The 16,659-nt window shown below is 37.9% G+C and overlaps 1 protein-coding gene and 1 long non-coding RNA gene across 19 annotated transcripts in view; one reads left to right on the forward strand and one right to left on the reverse strand.

Moving 5' to 3' along the window:
• Positions 1–16,659, reverse strand: part of LOC137237381 (uncharacterized) — a 617,434-nt gene that overhangs the window by 474,505 nt on the left and 126,270 nt on the right. The window lies entirely within an intron of this gene.
• The window catches only part of LOC137237383 (uncharacterized), a 253,773-nt gene that overhangs the window by 236,392 nt on the left and 722 nt on the right, over positions 1–16,659 (forward strand). The window lies entirely within an intron of this gene.

The raw sequence follows: 16,659 nt of genomic DNA on the forward strand, positions 1-16,659 counted from the left end.
TCCCAAGTAAAGGAAATCCTTCAGAATTTCGAATGTATATCCGCCAACAGTGATGTGGCTGCCAATTCGTTCTTCGATGAAAGCAAGTACTTGGTTTTGTCCTGATTTACCGCAACACCCACTTGTTTTGCTTCCCTATCAAACTAAGAGAAGGCAGAATCAAAACCAATAATATTGTTACGAATGTTGGCGGCACTAAGGGGTACTGCCATCTCTAGGCCGATGCTAAGCAGTGACGTGAATTCACATCAATAATTCAATTATTATGTCTACACATACGTGTGCACGCGGCGGAGAAGCAACGCACAAGCACATGCAGATATCTTATCTGAAATGTTCCTAAAGGTATGCAATTTTGATTGGGGAAGTGTCGCTCACACATACAAGCGCAAGGGTATGAGAGAAGCTATAAAAATTATACATCTGTAGTTGTAGCTGAGAAAGTAAGTTAGTAAGTTCTGGAGATTGAAAAGCCTATAAATATGCAAAGAGGAGGTCGGACAGTATAAAAGGGCGACAACAGTGGAGGCGAGAGATCAGTTTCATTTAAGCTATCAGTCAGTTTGGTTATTAAGCAAGCTAGTTGCAAAGTATAAGTGTTATTGTGAAGTACTTTAATAAAGGCCATTTTTCCATTATTCAATATTGGAGTTATTTATTCAACAGTTTAGCGATACGAACGTTAGCAGAAGATTGCAAATAAGGGGTATTGCAGTAAATTCGTTACAATATCAATATCATCAGCATACGCCAGTAATTGTACTGTCTTATAACAGATTGTACCATCACAGTTTAGTTCTGTTGCTAGAATTATCTTCTCCGCCGTTATGTTAAAGATATCGCACGAAAGGGAGTCGCCTTGTCTGAAACATCTTTTGATTTCGAATGTCTCGGAGAGGTCCTTTCCAATCCTTATGGGGCTAGTGGTGTTGCTCAACGTCATTTACCAGGGCACTTAAATTCAGATATACCAGCATACAAGTAGCTTCTTTTCGCGCTGTCAAATGCTGCTTTGATGTCGACGTTTAACTGACAACTTGATTTTGGGCGTCTCACCATAAATTAAAAATTTCGCAGGATTTCAAGGCAGCTTCATCCCCATTTTTTTCCAAAGACTTTTTAAGGACATATCTTAGGTGTTCCAAGTAGCACTTATTGGTATTTATAAAAAATTTAAATACGTTCAATCGCAACTTAGTGGTTCACAAAGTCTTCGGTCTATGCTATGGAGTCCGTCATACTGTTGTGCTATAGAAAAGCGAGGAAAGTGATCTATATATTTTCAGATGACAGCTACTTTTTACGTTTTAGTATTTCTTGACAGCTTAACTAGACAATCGATTCCTTGTGAGCCGTCACCCGTTTGCTTAAAATTTCGGACGCCACTAATAAACATTCGAACTTGCAAGCATATGCGTTTATTTATTATATAAAACTATAGTTTTTCAAATTAACTTACAGTGGCTTAAGTAAGTATATATCGCTTGGAGTTAAAAAAAAAAAACTTTTAAACTAATAAAATTTAGACGACTTAGTTAAACAGATTTAAGTTCTGCATTGGGTTAAGCAATAAACTACGCGCGGATGTTATGCAGTTATGCAGGAAATTACCAAATGTACACTTCGAACTACTTAACATATACATACATATGAGTATGCATTGTACGGACAAATACATTAGGGTGATTAAAAAAAATTGATTTTCACCCTCCAAACAAATTCGTGCTTTTGCTGCTTTTATAGTCTGTGCCTAAATGTCTAGACGTTTCTTCTGCTAGAACTACTTGGTTACCAACTATACGCGTCGCGTGTGTATTTGTAGCTTATAGCCTCTCGCATAGCCATATGCGCGTGAACATATATGTGAGTACTACTTCAACTGATCTGTGATCTGTGTGTGAGTTATCTCTTCATTACCTTGTATGTATGTGGGTAAATGATGATTAATGTGTTTATGTACCTTGCCTTAATGTTTTTGTTGTTGTGCATTTACTTAGTTCCAGCTTAGAAATGTAATATTCGACACACTGCCCTCCTCCTAAGTCTGATCGTCCCGATCAGACAAATCTCTAAATCTAACCGCTGCTAGCCTCTTCAAATGAACCACCCATCTATTTCGTGGTTCCCCATTGGTTCGTATGTGGTAGATGGTATCACTAATCCTCTTAACAACTTTGTACGGGCCTTCCCAACTGCACCAAAATTTGGATGGAACACTTTTCCGCCGGTGGGGGTTATATAACAGTACCAAATCTCCCTCCACGAGCTCTTCCGAATTGTTCTTTTTGTCATACCTATGGTTCATGTTAACGCTCACTATCCTAGTTCGTTGCCTCATACTCTGTTGTTTCACCACTGGGCTACTTCGCAGAGTCTGATCTTGACAGATTGACTTTGTATCATCAGTATCGTCTTGACGTTTCACAAGTGTAGTGCGGGCTGACTTAAAACCTCCCTTGCATTCTTAATGGGAAATTCTCTCCTTTGTTTTGTTGCGTCCATTAGGTGTTTCAATGCCGGTGTTTCTCTCGCAGGTATTTTTGAGTTTGCTATGTTTTGCCCATTCGTTCCATCAGATTTTGCCCGATCAACTACCTTTGACTTTTGTGGTCTGTGTCCAATCGACTCCACCAGCACTCGCTTACTGCTGAACCCTTTCTGCAAACTGAAGTTGAGTGGTACATCCTGGTTGTTATAGCGCTTAATTATTTTCCGGATATCGATCCTGATGTCGTAGTCAACTAAGAAGTCCACTCCCAATATGACTTCATCAACAATCTCCGCCACAACAAATTTGTGTAGAATCGTTACCTTTCTAATTAAGACCTCTTCCCCTTGGACTTGGTTATACTCGCCAGTGACCGTACGCAACCTTGCTTCAGTTAGCGGCTTTACTTTCCTGGTGACCAAATCAGTTCGTATTAAGGAATGAGAGGCGCCCGTATCTACAGTCAGTACACGTTCCTTGCCATCCACATTTCCTCTGATGGTAAGACTGCTCGATTTTCTTTCAATTTGCGAGATAGATATCACAGGACATTCAATAGCTGGGGCAAGTTTTCGATCTTTACATCTGACCCGCTCTTGCTTACTTGCTCCAGCTTTACGTTTACGATCAGCCAAGCTGGAGCTACCAGGACCGGTGCTGCAATGACGTACAATGTGACCTGGGTTACAGCACTTGAAACATTTAATAACTCCAACATTTTTCTGTTGTGATCCCTTTAGTACTTTCAAAACTGCGTCTACCCACTCTGGTCTCCACTTCCACACGATGGGCTTTGTAAGCTGGTTTACTCAATAATGAGGCAGTTTCCTGAGTCAATGCATGTGATACCGTTTCTGCAAATGTTTGTTTTGGGTTTGCGTATGTAGCTCGCTTCGTTGTTTCGACGTCCCGTATGCCATTTATAAATCTCTGAATCTTTACCCTTTCAGTGTATTCCACGGGTGCGTCCGCATTTGCCAAATGAGCCATCCTTTCAACATCCGAAGCAAACTCCTGCAATGTCTTATTCGCTTTCTGATAACGGGTTTGCAACTCAATTTCGTATATCTGTTTTCTAAGCTCGCTTCCAAAACCTCTCTCGGCAGCGGTCATCAATGCTTCATAACTGTTCCGTTCGTACTCTGGAATAGTCTGTAAGATTTTCGCTGCAGGCCCTTTCAATGCCACGACGTCTTCTCAAACTGAAGCTTGAATACATGGCAAGGAACAGAACCGTCAATGGATGGAGTTTTTACCTTCGGATTAGACGTTAAAGTGATTGGGCGGTTCAATTGTAATTCCTGGATTCTACCTTTCAAAGCATCCATCTATGCCTCTATTTTATCCTGTCAACCACTGAAGCCTTCATGAAACTCTGTTAGTTTTTCTTCCATATGCACTTCCAATTTAAATGATATACGAACTTCCTGCTCTTCCAGTTGTGTGGATATCTAAGATGATATCTATGCTGAAATTTGTTCCGACATTTCGGAAATACGCTTCTCATGTGCTTCAATCTTAGATGTAATTCATGTCTCTTGGGATTCCATCTGTGATGACATTTGTGACGACACTTCTGCAATACATGTCTTCTGTTCTTCCCTCTTGGATGTTATACGGTTCTCCTGCGATTCCAGTTGAGATAACATTTCGGTTGATAATTGTGATGGCATTTGCTTCAACACTGCTAGTGTCGCGTTAGTGTCAACACTTGCCAAGGTATCCGGAGTCTCTATCTTATCCTCCATTTTAGTCGCTGGCTCTTACATATCAGAATGAAAGACATACTCGTCCAACCCCAATACCTCTCGTAGCCGTGCTTGAAGTTCAATCTTATTGCCGGTTGTATTCAATCTACGGATCTCCAGCTCCTTTTTCAGTTGCTGGATCCTTAGTTCACTTAACTTTACCATGTCCAAGTTGTATTCGAAATCTTCAGAATTTATTCAACATTTGATACCCATATAGTACAAACAAATTCTACAGTCACCCCTGGTCCACCTTTATGGCGATATCTCGAAAAGGCGTCCACATATAGAACTAAGCCCCACGCCCTCTTAAAATACTCATTAACACCTTTCATTTGATACTCATATCGTACAAACAAATTCTAGAGTCACCCCTGGTCCATCTGTATGGCGATATCTCGAAAAGGCGTCCATCTATAGAACTTAGGCCCACACCCTTTTAAAATACTCATTAATACCTTTCATTTGATACCCATATCGTACAAAATAAATTCTAGAGTCACCCCTGGTCCACCTTTATGGCGATATCTCGAAAAGGCGTCCACCTATAGAACTTAGGACCACTCCCTTTTAAAATACTCATTAACACCTTTCATTTGATAACCATATTGTACAAACAAATTCTACAGTCACCCCTGGTCCACCTTTATGGGGATATCTCGAAAAGGCGTTCACATATAGAACTAAGGCCCACGCCCTTTTAAAATACTCATTAACACCTTTCGTTTTATACCCATATTGTACAAACACATTCTAGAGTCAACCCTGGTCCACTTTTATAACGATATTCCGAAAAGGCGTCCACCTATAGAACTAAGGCCCACTACCTTTTAAAATACTCACTAACACCTTTCATTTGATACCCATATAGTACAAACAAATTCTACAGTCACCCCTGGTCCACCTTTATGGCGATATCTCGAAAAGACGTCCACATATAGAACTAAGGCCCACGCCCCTTTAAAATACTCATTAACACCTTTCATTGGATACCCATATCGTACAAACAAATTCTAGAGTCACCCCTGGTCCATCTTTATGGCGATATCTCGAAAAGGCGTCCATCTATAGAGCTTAGGCCCACGCCCTTTTAAAATACTCATTAACACCTTTCATTTGATACCCATATCGTACAAACAAATTCTAGAGTCAACCCTGGTCCACTTTTATAACGATATTCCGAAAAGGCGTCCACCTATAGAACTAAGGCCCACTACCTTTTAAAATACTCACTAACACCTTTCATTTGATACCCATATAGTACAAACAAATTCTACAGTCACCCCTGGTCCACCTTTATGGCGATATCTCGAAAAGACGTCCACATATAGAACTAAGGCCCACGCCCCTTTAAAATACTCATTAACACCTTTCATTGGATACCCATATCGTACAAATAAATTCTAGAGTCACCCCTGGTCCACCTTTATGGCGATATCTCGAAAAGGCGTCCACCTATAGAACTTAGGACCACTCCCTTTTAAAATACTCATTAACACCTTTCATTTTATACCCATATCGTACAAACAAATTCTAGAGTCAACCCTGGTCCACTTTTATAACGATATTCCGAAAAGGCGTCCACCTATAGAACTTAGGACCACTCCCTTTTAAAATACTCATTAACACCTTTCATTTGATACCCATATCGTACAAACAAATTCTAGAGTCAACCCTGGTCCACTTTTATAACGATATTCCGAAAAGGCGTCCACCTATAGAACTAAGGCCCACTACCTTTTAAAATACTCACTAACACCTTTCATTTGATACCCATATAGTACAAACAAATTCTACAGTCACCCCTGGTCCACCTTTATGGCGATATCTCGAAAAGACGTCCACATATAGAACTAAGGCCCACGCCCCTTTAAAATACTCATTAACACCTTTCATTGGATACCCATATCGTACAAACAAATTCTAGAGTCACCCCTGGTCCACCTTTATGGCGATATCTCGAAAAGGCGTCCACCTATAGAACTTAGGACCACTCCCTTTTAAAATACTCATTAACACCTTTCATTTGATACCCATATCGTACAAACAAATTCTAGAGTCAACCCTGGTCCACTTTTATAACGATATTCCGAAAAGGCGTCCACCTATAGAACTAAGGCCCACTACCTTTTAAAATACTCACTAACACCTTTCATTTGATACCCATATAGTACAAACAAATTCTACAGTCACCCCTGGTCCACCTTTATGGCGATATCTCGAAAAGACGTCCACATATAGAACTAAGGCCCACGCCCCTTTAAAATACTCATTAACACCTTTCATTGGATACCCATATCGTACAAACAAATTCTAGAGTCACCCCTGGTCCACCTTTATGGCGATATCTCGAAAAGGCGTCCACCTATAGAACTTAGGACCACTCCCTTTTAAAATACTCATTAACACCTTTCATTTTATACCCATATTGTACAAACACATTCTAGAGTCAACCCTGGTCCACTTTTATAACGATATTCCGAAAAGGCGTCCACCTATAGAACTAAGGCCCACTACCTTTTAAAATACTCACTAACACCTTTCATTTGATACTCATATCGTACAAACAAATTCTAGAGTCAGGCCTGGTCCACCTTTATGGCGATATCCCTAAATGGCATCCATCTATAGAACTATGGGCCACTTCCTCTTAAAATACTCTTTAATACCTTCCATTTGATACACATGTCATACAAACACATTCCAGAGTTTCCCTCGGTTCATTTTCCTACATGGTTATTTTCCCTTATGTTGTCACCATAGCTCTCAACTGAGTATGTAATGTTCGGTTACACCCGAACTTAACCTTCGTTACTTGTTTGGTATATGACGTTGCTTTGTTGTAGGGGTTCGATGGGGCTTTCTGTTTGTGTGAATATATTGGATAGGTTCGATTTATATACGAGAGCAATGTTTTCTTTGTTTTTTAAAATATTTTTGCGAATGTGTTCGGTGAATTTCGTTATGTATGTTACGCTGTGATATTGCTTTGTTTTGTATTCAGTTTATCTTTGATGTTGGTTTTGGTTTATTTTCATAGTTTGTTGTTGTAATATACTTGATATTGTGCTATCAGGGTAGTTGTTGCTTTTTAGTATTTGTATTATTTTGTGGATGTTGCTGTTATGGAACTGCTCATGGCTTAGGGACAAAACTTTACTTATGAATTTTCTAGCAGTGTTTATTTTATAGTTTAGGGGTTGAGAGGAGTAGAAGTTAATCATATGCCCAGAGGAAGTGGGTTTTGCGTACCAGTCGAAAATTAAAGCATGGTTTATTTTGTGTATTTTCACATCCAGAAAGGGAATGCAGTTGTCTTTTTCTATTTCAAACGTCAGGTGTAGTTTGTTGTGGTAGCTGTTGAGGGTGTCTAAGATTATTTGCACATCATTTCGTCGGACGATCGCAAATATGTCGTCCACATATTTGACTAAAAATTTAATTTGTACATTATGCTGCTGGTTTAATGTATTAAAAGAGTTTTCAATGAGGTCATCCATTATGATGTCCGCTATTGTAGGGGAAAGGGGGTTTCCCATGGGCATACCAAACGTTTGGGTGATATCTTGTTATTATACATAAAGTAGTTATTGTCCAGCAAACAACTTATATATGTATATTTTCAAAGCCTTTTCTCCCGGGTGTGGGACTCGAACCTTTTCACCTGCGATTATTGAGCTGTTTAAAAACACACTTATCCAAAGCCATCTCTTTGTTGTTGTGCAACTCTTCCCAAATTCCCTCTTTGCATAGATTAACTTTTTGACATTGATACTTTGAATATTACCTTGTGCCAAAACTATGCTTTGTTGTTGGCGGTTCATTTTACGAACTGGTTTGCTTTGTTATATTTATAGAAACATAAAAAATAAACCACTGATGACTATTTGTATTATTAAGAAGGAATTGCTCTCATTGCCTTTAATGTATGAAAAATTTTATAAAAACTGTCACTGCTATATTTCTTGTCGATGCCGTATGTACCTACATATGTATATAGATTAGGCCGGGTCGATTTGTGGGGAGGCAAAAAAATCGCCCATTGCTCTGTGAAAATCATATTCTAGGGATCAAAATAAGAAACTTTGCCGAAGGAGCCATACCTCTACAACTAATACTGATGTCCCCCCCTTTGGGTCGTAGGGGCAAATTTTGAAAAATACCACTTTGAAATGCCTATGTTTTTTCTTTTTGGAGTTTATTTTTCTCTTTAGAAATTTATTTAGTCAGAACATATGTAAATGAAAAAATGAATTTAACTTAGTAATAGAAAAGAAATTAAAAAAAAATTATTAGAAATTAGCGTCTTTACAACCCCCTTTTAAAACCAAGGCATCACTGTGATGCATTTGCATGTCGTAAAATTGCTTGTGTTGTTTTTTTTAAGCCACTGCAATACACAGCAGGTAGAATTGAAATTGACCCTACCCAAAAGTTCGACCCAAAGGGGGGGACATCAGAATTCGTTTTAGAGGTATGATTCCTTCTGCAAAGTTTCTTATTTTGATCCCTAGAATACGATTTTCACAGAGTAATGAGCGATTTTTGAATCGACCCACCCTAATATAGATGTTTATAATATATTTATAATCATATATCTATTAATATATTCAAACATATAAATATGTGTGGTTATCTTTAAACTAAAAAAAAAAAACAAAGAAACAAATAAAGCTTAGAAGAAAACAAATTTCAAGGCGATTTACGTTCACAATAGCAGGAAATTAAATAAATGCGAATTACGGTTTTTGAACCGAATATATATTACTGTTTTTTTTTTCTTTGTATGTATGTACATATTTGAAAGAGCCTACTTGGTATTATATTTAAAACAAGTAAGGAAGGCTAAGTTCGGGTGTAACCGAACATTACATACTCAGTTGAGAGCTATGGAGACAAAATAAGGAAAATCACCATGTAGGAAAATTAACCTAGGGTAACCCTGGAATGTGGTTGTATGACATGTGTATCAAATGGAAGGTATTAAAGAGTATTTTAAGAGAGAGTAGGTCATAGTTCTATGGATGGACGCCATTTAGGGATATCGCCATAAAGGTGGACCAGGGCTGACTCTAGAATGTGTTTGTACGATATGGGTATCAATTGAAAGGTGATAATGAGTATTTTAAAAGGGAATGGGCTTTAGTTCTATAGGTGAACGCCTTTTCGAGAAATCCCCATAAAGGTGGACCAGGGGTGACTCTAGAATATGTTTGTACGATATGGGTATCAAATGAAAGCTGTTAATGAGTATTTTGAAAAGGAGTGATCCTTAGTTCCCTAGGTGGACGCCGTTTCGAGATATCGCCATAAAGGTGGACCAGGGGTGTCTCTAGTTGTACGATATGGGAATCAAATGAAAGGTGTTACTGAGCATTTTAAGAGGGAGTGGGAATTAGGTCTATAGGTGGACGCCTTTTCGAAATGTCGCCATTAGGGTGGGCCAGGGGTGACTCTAGAATGTGCTTGTATGATATGGGTATCAAATGAAAGATGGTAATGAGTATTTTAAAAGGGAGTAATCCTTAGTTCTATAGGTGGACGCCTTTTCGAGATATCGCCATAAAGGTGGACCAAGGGTGACTCTAGAATGGTTGTACGATATGGGTATCAAACGATAGGTGTTACTGAGCATTTTAAGAGGGAGTGGGCATTAGGTCTATAGGTGGACGCCTTTTCGAGATATCGTCATTAGGGTGGGCCAGGGGTGACTCTAGAATGTGTTTGTACGATATGGGTATCAAACGAAAGGTGTTACTGAGCATTTTAAGAGGGAGTGGGAATTAGGTCTATAGGTGGACGCCTTTTCGAGATATCGCCATTAGGGTGGGCCAGGGGTGACTCTAGAATATTTGTACGATATGGGTATCAAACGAAAGGTGTTACTGAGCATTTTAAGAGGGAGTGGGCATTAGGTCCATAGGTGGACGCCTTTTCGAGATATCGCCATTAGGGTGGGCCAGGGGTGACTCTAGAATGTGTTTGTACGATATGGGTATCAAATGAAAGGTGGTAATGAGTATTTTAAAAGGGAGTAATCCTTAGTTCTATAGGTGGACGCCTTTTCGAGATATCGCCATAAAGGTGGACCAAGGGTGACTCTAGAATGTTTGTACGATATGGGTATCAAATGAAAGGTGGTAATGAGTATTTTAAAAGGGAGTAATCCTCAGTTCTATAGGTGGACGCCTTTTCGAGATATCGCCATAAAGGTGGACCAAGGGTGACTCTAGAATGTTTGTACGATATGGGTATCAAACGAAAGGTGTTACTGAGCATTTTAAGAGGGAGTGGGCATTAGGTCTATAGGTGGACGCCTTTTCGAGATATCGCCATTAGGGTGGGCCAGGGGTGACTCTAGAATGTTTGTACGATATGGGTATCAAACGAAAGGTGTTACTGAGCATTTTAAGAGGGAGTGGGCATTAGGTCTATAGGTGGACGCCTTTTCGAGATATCGCCATTAGGGTGGGCCAGGGGTGACTCTAGAATGTTTGTACGATATGGGTATCAAACGAAAGGTGTTACTGAGCATTTTAAGAGGGAGTGGACATTAGGTCTATAGGTGGACGCCTTTTCGAGATATCGCCATTAGGGTGAGCCAGGGGTGACTCTAGAATGTTTTTACGATATGGGTATCAAACGAAAAGTGTTACTGAGCATTTTAAGAGGGAGTGGGCATTAGGTCTATAGGTGCACGCCTTTTCGAGATATCGCCATTAGGGTGGGCCGGGGGTGAATCTAGAATGTGTTTGTACGATATGGATTTCAAATTAAAGGCATTAATGAGGGTTTTAAAAGCGAGTGGCCCTTAGATGTATATGTGAAGGCGTTCTCGCGATATCGACCAAATGTGGACCAGGTGATCCAGAAAATCATCTGTCGGGTACTGCAAATTTATTTATATATTCAATACCACTAGAAGTATTCCTGCCAAGATTCCAAGGGCTGTTGATTTCGCCTTGTAGAACTTTTTCATTTTCTTCTACTTACTACATTCTACTACGTAGGTGTCACACCCATTTTACAAAGTTTTTTCCAAAGTTATATTTTGCGTTAATAAACCAATCCAGTTACCATGTTTCATCCCTTTTTTCGTATTTGGTATAGAATTATGGCATTTTTTTCATTTTTCGTAATTTTTGATATCGATAAAGTGGGCGTGGTTATGGTCGGATTTCGGCCATTTTTTATACCAAGATAAAGTGAGTTCAGATAAGTACGTGGGCTAAGTTTAGTAAAGATATATCGGTTTTTGCTCAAGTTATTGTGTTAACGGCCGAGCGGAAGGACAGACGGTGGACTGTGTATAAAAACTGGGCGTGGCTTCCACCGATTTCGCCCATTTTCACAGAGAACAGTTACCGTCATAAAATCTATGCTCCTACCTAATTTTAAAAGGATTGCTAAATTTTTGTTCGACTTATGGCATTAAAAGTATTCTAGACAAACTAAATGAAAATGGGCGGAGCCACGCCCATTTTGAAATTTTCTTTTATTTTTGTATTTTATTGCATCATATCATTACTGGAGTTGAATTTTGACTTAATTTACTTATATACAGTAAAGATATTAAATTTTTTGTTAAAATTTGAATTAAAAAAAAATTTTTTTTAAAAAGTGGGCGTGTTCTTCATCCAATTTTGCTAATATTTATTTAGCACATATATAGTAATAGTAGTAACGTTCCTGCAAAATTTCATCATGATATCTTCAACGACTGCCAAATTACAGCTTGCAAAACTTTTAAATTACCTTCTTGTAAAACTGGGCGGTGCCACGCCCATTGTCCAAAATCTTACTAATTTTCTATTCCGCGTCATAACGTCAACCCATCTACCAAGTTTCATCGCTTTAACCGCCTTTGGCAATGAATTATCGCATTTTTTCGGTTTTTCGAAATTTTCGATATCGAAAAAGTGGGCGTGGTTATAGTCCGATATCGTTCATTTTAAATAGCGATCTGAGATGAGTGCTCAGGAACCTACATACCAAATTTCATCAAGATACCTCAAAATTTACTCAAGTTATCGTGTTAACGGACGGACGGACGGACGGACGGACGGACGGACATGGCTCAATCAAATTTTTTTTGGATCCTGATTATTTTGATATATGGAAGTCTATATCTATCTCGATTCCTTTATATATGTACAACCAACCGTTATCCAATCAAACTTAATATACTCTGTGAGCTCTGCTCAACTGAGTATAAAAATATGAATACAAAAACAATTTATAATTTTTATGAATTTGCAGTACATTTAGGTGCATGAAGAAATTAAATTTGTTCTAATATGATATTCCTCTAATTAGAAGTGAAGATTCCAGGAATTTAGACGCAAACTTGAAGAACCTTATTGATTTGCCAATTCAGAGGAACTTAATAAAGCAAGTTAACCTTAAACAAGAAAATCATACCACCTACCAAAACATTCCTTCTTACACAAATTATCTAACAATTATTAAAAGTCCTCGATGCATTGCGAAATTTGTTTAGATCTATTTTGCTTGATAATTGAGGCTATCTGAGTGTGGACGCTTTTAATCTATTAAAGTACCTCTTCAATCTTTTTACTCAATATCACTAAAGGATTTACAGTCGCACCACCTAGATGGGACAGTTTCTGCCAGGCATGCTTAACGAACGAAACGATATCATTTCGTTACGATAATCAACGCTAATAAACGAAACGAAGTCACTTCGTGCCTGGTTTCTGCCTTGATAGAGCGACGAATTCGCAGAGAATGCGAACCGGCGTTTTATCTTCCAACTCACAAAAGCGACAGATTACTTACTTAGGTGGTATTGTAAACTATAGTAACCTATAGAGTACCCAGCGAGAGCTCGTAGCTCCACTCTGCTTAAATTCATAAGTTTGGCTGATACCCTCCTTGCTGGGAATATAAACAATTTGGCCTTCCTTTGCCCTGGGCATTAAATCCATTTTCGCCTGAACTGCTTTGTTTCCCAATAACCTGTGTTTTACATAGTATGTGCTTTTTGAGTTCACAAAAGGACCCATTGAATGCTGCTTAAGCACCCTGCTTGGCTAGGTAGTATGCCTGCTCATTATCTTTATGTTCCTGATGCCTGGAAATCCATCCAAACAAAACCTTGTTTTTGCTCCCAAATAATTAGGATTCTAATGTGTTCATTCACTAGCTTAGATCTAATTGTGTAAGACTGCAAGGCACGTAAGACTACCTGGCTCTCTGACATAATGAAGATACCGTTCGAGCAAAAGCCTCCTCGTAGACATGCTTTACCGCAAACTTCTATTGCATGGATTTCTGCCTGAAAAGTAGTGGGGTAGCATTCCACTGGTATCGGTTTCTTGAAATTTGGCTCATAAATGCTAGCTCTCGTTTTTCCGTAACAATGTTTTTATACACCCTTTAGCCAGACTTCTGAGTCAGGGTCAGTATATGGGTGCCCGGTTTCCCAAAGAGTTCTTACCACAATTTTCAGCTTGAAATTCAAACAGTGAAATATGATATTTCCTTTGAATTTTCTTATTACTTTCATATGCTCTGTCATATTTCCGATCTTTAGTACAGAGATATATTGATGTCTTAGTGCTGCAAGTGTTCCATCTTTTTCTTTTGGAAAAGGTAATGGAGGTATTCACACTAAGGTGCCAAGTACATCAGCAGGGCTCATTCTCATCGCACCCGTTATGCCAATACAAACCAGTCGAAACAGTTTGCTTAACTTTGTTATTGCTGTTTTTTACGTGGTCTTCGGCGACCTAGTATTGGCTTCACAAGAGTAATAAATGTCGAGTACACCATTTTGGGAGATATCCCCCTAGTTTAGCCATAAAGTCGAGTGCAGGCGAACAAAGATTTTGTTGCATGATGTAAATTAGAATCTAGCTAAGCATTTCGCTTGAGGGAAAATAACACTTTTTTCTTTAGAATTTTCTTTCGCTCGGAAAATAACCGTTATTTTTTGAGATTTTTGTTTATCTCGGATATAACAGTTATTTTTTAAGATATTTATTTATCTCGGAAAATAACGGTTATTTTTTGGGATTTTTATTTAGCTCGGAAAATAACAGTAACTTTTATACTAGCTCGAGAAATAGTATATATTTTCCAAGTTTTTTCATTTATTCGATATTTTTTTTTTTTTTTTTTGTATTTTTTTGTATTTTTTTGTACATAAAAATTGTTTGAGCTAAATATTTACTGAAAATAATCTTCAGGAAAAACGTGAGACCTGGAACGCGTTGATATTTCGGTCCCTCTTTTCCACAGTAAATATTGCCTTCAAGAACACCATTTCCACACACTTTCGTGGATATTAGAGATGTCAAGATTTGAAGAAAGGCGAACACTCATCGAATATTATATTATACACATGCACAGAGAAATTTTTATTTAAATCATGCAAAAAACTTAGTTTTCTTTTTTAACTTTATCTAAACGCACTTCTTTTCTTTGTTTATTTTGCACACCAGTTTTATTTATATTTCTTGGTTTTTTTGCTTCGCATCACACACATTTCATTAATTGCCTTTGTTCTTTATTTAAAAATTAAATACATGATTTTTCACAAATTTAAAAAAATTTATTCCATGAACAAATTACGAATTTCGTGCCTATTCTCTCTCTTTCTCATTGTTTTCTTCTAAGCAAAATCCAGTGGGAGCATTAATGAGTGTGACCCCTTCACATTTGCATAAAAATAAAATTAATGCAGTATAATGATATTGGGAACCCCTAGAAGTAGGCAACAAAAAAGTGTACAACAATTGAGCAGCTGCGTGCTGTATATTATCTTTTTATACTCAGCTGAGCAGAGCTCACAGAGTATATTAGCTTTGTTCGCATAACGGTAATCCGTAACGGCATAAACTAATCGAGATAGATATAGACCTCTATATATCAAAATGATCTGGGCGAAAAAAGAAATTCATTTAGCCATGTCCGTCCGTCCGTCCGTAAACACGATAACTTGAGTAAATTTTGAGGTGTCTTGATAAAATTTGGTATGTAGGTTGCTGGGCACCCATCTCAGATCGCTATTTAAAATGAACGAAATCGAACCATAACCACGCCCACTTTTTCGATATCGAAAATTTCGAAAAACCGAAAAATTGCGATAATTCATTACTAAAGACGACTAAAGCGATGAAACTTGGTAAGTGGGTTGACTTTATGACACAGAACAAAAAATTGGTAAAATTTTGGGCAATAGGCGTGGCAGCGACCACTTTTAAAAGAAGGTAATTTCAAAGTTTTGCAAGCTGTAATTTGGCAGTCGTTGAAGATATCATGATGAAATTTGGCAGGAACGTTACTCCTATTACTATATATGTGCTAAGGAAAAATTAGCCAAATCGGATTACGAACACGCCCACTTCTAAAAAGAAAATTTTTTAAAAGTCAAATTTTAACAAAAAATTTAATATCTTTACAGTATATAAGTAAATTATGTCACAAACACATTCCAGGGTTACCCTAGGTTAATTTTGCTAAATGGTGATTTTCCTTTATTTTGTCTCCAAAGCTCTCAGCTGAGTAAGTAATATTCGGTTACACCCGTAATTAGCCTTCCTTACTTGTTTGTTATCAAAACACAACAATTTTTTCTGGTCATTTTTATTTAACGTAACAAAAGCAATAATAAAGTACAAAAATGTGGTTGCTAATAGAGTCCCTTCGGGGGAATTGTATTTGAAAAATAAGTCAACTTTTACGCATGATACTTTTATGTAAAAGATCTTTTTAACACGCTTTTATTAGGTTGGCCTATATGTAACGGAATTTTTGAGCTTAATTTTCACCGGTTTCTAGAAGTCTGATTAATTTGAAACTTTGTATACGTATCAAGGCTCGGTGACAATGCATTAATGTGATGGTCCACCCCAAATGGCCATAGATTGGAAACCATGCACCTAATGCGAAACACGCATTCCTTTATTAATGATAGAAATGGATAAATGGCACATCTACGAAATAGCATACTGGAGCCCCTTTTAACACGCTTTTATTAGCTTGGCCTGTATCTATCTATGTATCCATGTATGTATGTAATGGAATCTGGAGATAGGTACAGGCCACCAGACCAAGGCACCATAAAGAAGAATCGGGTGCACAATGGCTGTGTAAATCCAGTAGGTCACCTTAGGGGAGAATCCCCTGGTTTTTGGCACATACATTTTACATTAAAAAAAAGAAGACAATAGTAGTTATAACTCAATTTTTCTCTGACACAACTTTGTCTGTTTCCCACAGATATATGTAGATATCATTTCCATCCATTTTTTCTTCTTTTATGTATCAGAATATTTGATTCTATGAAAATTTTCATAGTTTTTGGAAACTTTCTAAGATTCTCTTTTTCGCCTGAAAGCTTTATGTATTGCTTTTTTATTTATATGTAACTTCCATCGTATATGCTTCTCACACTCA

The sequence above is a fragment of the Eurosta solidaginis genome, chromosome 1 (genome assembly GCF_040869045.1).
Source record: "Eurosta solidaginis isolate ZX-2024a chromosome 1, ASM4086904v1, whole genome shotgun sequence".
Lineage (NCBI taxonomy): Eukaryota > Metazoa > Arthropoda > Insecta > Diptera > Tephritidae > Eurosta > Eurosta solidaginis.